At 52.6% G+C, this 2,745-nt stretch overlaps 1 non-coding gene across 1 annotated transcript; it reads left to right on the plus strand.

The window, feature by feature from the left end:
- Positions 1-980: 980 nt before the first annotated feature.
- Positions 981-2,745, plus strand: LOC143472630 (small subunit ribosomal RNA; the record flags this gene model as incomplete). Its single annotated transcript, XR_013119975.1, has 1 exon — positions 981-2,745. It is a non-coding gene; the product is annotated as a small subunit ribosomal RNA (ribosomal RNA).

A 2,745-nucleotide genomic window follows, 5' to 3' on the forward strand; every position in this document is an offset into this window, starting at 1 on the left:
CACTTTGACACTGTATGGCATTAGATTAATTTTATCAAGTCGATTCACACCAAAAAAATATGTTAAAGTCCAAACGCCCAGGTCGCGCGGATAGCCCTCACCCGCCGCGGATTTTCCCAAGTCGGAAGAGCTTTAGCCGCGAGTCGGTGTTTGGACTTTAACTTTTTGTTGGTGTGATGAGACTTGAAAATTTTTTAGAGTCCAAACGACCAGGTCGCGCGCATAGCTTTCACCTGGCGCGGATTTTCCGAACTCGGGAGAGCATCACGCGCGGGTCGGTGTTGTGGACCTGAAAATTTTTCCCATCCACTCCAAAAAATGTTAGAGTCCAAACGCCCAGGCCGCGCATATTCTCTTGACCGAGCGCGGATTTTTCGACCTCGGAAAAGTTTTTGCCGCGGGTCGATGTTTGGACTCTGAAATTTTTTCAAGTCTCGACAAAAAGTTAAAGTCCAAACGTTGGGAAATATTTTCAGAGTCCAAACGTTCGAGTTGCGCGCAGTGCCCGGCCGGGGCGCGGTTCGGCGGCCACGGCAAGCGGCCACGCACCTTCCCAAACTCCAAATCCGGCCGCGAGCTCGCGCGATCCCGAGGCCGTTCTGGGGTACCATGGCGATGCAGGATTCTGTGACTACTATGAGGGAGCAGGCAGTCGTGTGAGCGAATGCGCGCGCGAGTGCGAATCGAAGCAGAATCGATCTCGGTTGGCGTCGGGCACGATGGGCAGATGTAATGCTGTTCGCGCGGTCGCCCATGCTTAGCCGGGGTTTTGAGCGGTCTGTCGGATCCAGTGGCAAGCTATCGGCGTGCCTCGGCGCGAGTATTGCACTCGAATCGCCGGGCAGCGTCCGGAATTGACGGTTTTCGGAGCTCGTGCAAGCCGCGAGCGTAGTGTTTGAGTAGCGATGTACACGGAGAACGTGTGAAAAGAAACGCGGGGCGCCCGTCGTCCCGCAGCAGCCTCGTTTGCTGCGAATAGCTACCTGGTTGATCCTGCCAGTAGTCATATGCTTGTCTCAAAGATTAAGCCATGCAAGTGTAAGTACGAGCTCTCGTACAGTGAAACTGCGAATGGCTCATTAAATCAGTTATGGTTCATTTGATCGTACGTGTTACTTGGATAACTGTGGTAATTCTAGAGCTAATACATGCGAAAAGCGCCGACTCACGGAGGCGTGCATTTATCAGACCAAAAACCGACCGGGCCTCGGCCCGTGCTCGTTGGTGACTCTGGATAACTTTGCGGATCGCACGGTCTTGCACCGGCGACAAATCATTCAAGTGTCTGCCCTATCAACTTTCGTCGGTACGGTATCTGCCTACCGAGGTTCTTACGGGTGACGGGGAATCAGGGTTCGATTCCGGAGAGGGAGCCTGAGAAACGGCTACCACTTCCAAGGAAGGCAGCAGGCGCGCAAATTACCCATTCCCGACGCGGGGAGGTAGTGACGAAAAATAACAATGCAGGACTCTAACGAGGCCCTGTAATTGGAATGAGTACACTCTAAAACTTTTAACGAGTATCCATTGGAGGGCAAGTCTGGTGCCAGCAGCCGCGGTAATTCCAGCTCCAAAAGTGTATATTTAAGTTGTTGCGGTTAAAAAGCTCGTAGTTGGATTTTGGGCTCGGGCCGTCGGTCCGTCGCAAGGCGTGTACTGGCGTGCCCGGCCTCACCTTCGGTTCACCGTCGGTGCTCTTGACTGAGTGTTGGCGGCGGCCGGAACGTTTACTTTGAAAAAATTAGAGTGTTCAAAGCAGGCGGTTCGCCTGAATAATGGTGCATGGAATAATGGAATAGGACCTCGGTTCTATTTTGTTGGTTTTCGGAGCGCGAGGTAATGATTAAGAGGGACGGACGGGGGCATTCGTACTGTGCCGCTAGAGGTGAAATTCTTGGATCGGCGCAAGACGAACAACTGCGAAAGCATTTGCCAAGAATGTTTTCTTTAATCAAGAGCGAAAGTCAGAGGTTCGAAGACGATCAGATACCGTCCTAGTTCTGACTATAAACGATGCCAACTAGCGATCGGGGGGCGTTACTTTGACGACCTCTCCGGCAGCTTTCGGGAAACCAAAGTCTTTGGGTTCCGGGGGAAGTATGGTTGCAAAGCTGAAACTTAAAGGAATTGACGGAAGGGCACCACCAGGAGTGGAGCCTGCGGCTTAATTTGACTCAACACGGGAAATCTCACCCGGCCCGGACACAGTGAGGATTGACAGATTGAGAGCTCTTTCTTGATTCTGTGGGTGGTGGTGCATGGCCGTTCTTAGTTGGTGGAGCGATTTGTCTGGTTAATTCCGATAACGAACGAGACTCTGGCTTGCTAAATAGTTACGCGACCTTCCCGGTCGGCGTCTAACTTCTTAGAGGGACTAGTGGCGTTCAGCCACACGAGATTGAGCAATAACAGGTCTGTGATGCCCTTAGATGTTCGGGGCCGCACGCGCGCTACACTGACCGGATCAGCGTGTGCTCACCTTGGCCGAAAGGTCTGGGTAACCCGTTGAACCCCGGTCGTGCTAGGGATAGGGAATTGCAATTATTTCCCTTGAACGAGGAATTCCCAGTAAGCGCGAGTCATTAGCTCGCGTTGATTACGTCCCTGCCCTTTGTACACACCGCCCGTCGCTACTACCGATTGAATGGTTTAGTGAGGTCCTCCGATTGGACCCGGAGCGGCTGGCAACGGCCGGACCGGTGTCCGAAAAGACGATCTAACTTGATCATTTAGAGGAAGTAAAAG

The sequence above is a fragment of the Clavelina lepadiformis genome, unplaced genomic scaffold (genome assembly GCF_947623445.1).
Source record: "Clavelina lepadiformis unplaced genomic scaffold, kaClaLepa1.1 scaffold_220, whole genome shotgun sequence".
Classification (NCBI taxonomy): domain Eukaryota; kingdom Metazoa; phylum Chordata; class Ascidiacea; order Aplousobranchia; family Clavelinidae; genus Clavelina; species Clavelina lepadiformis.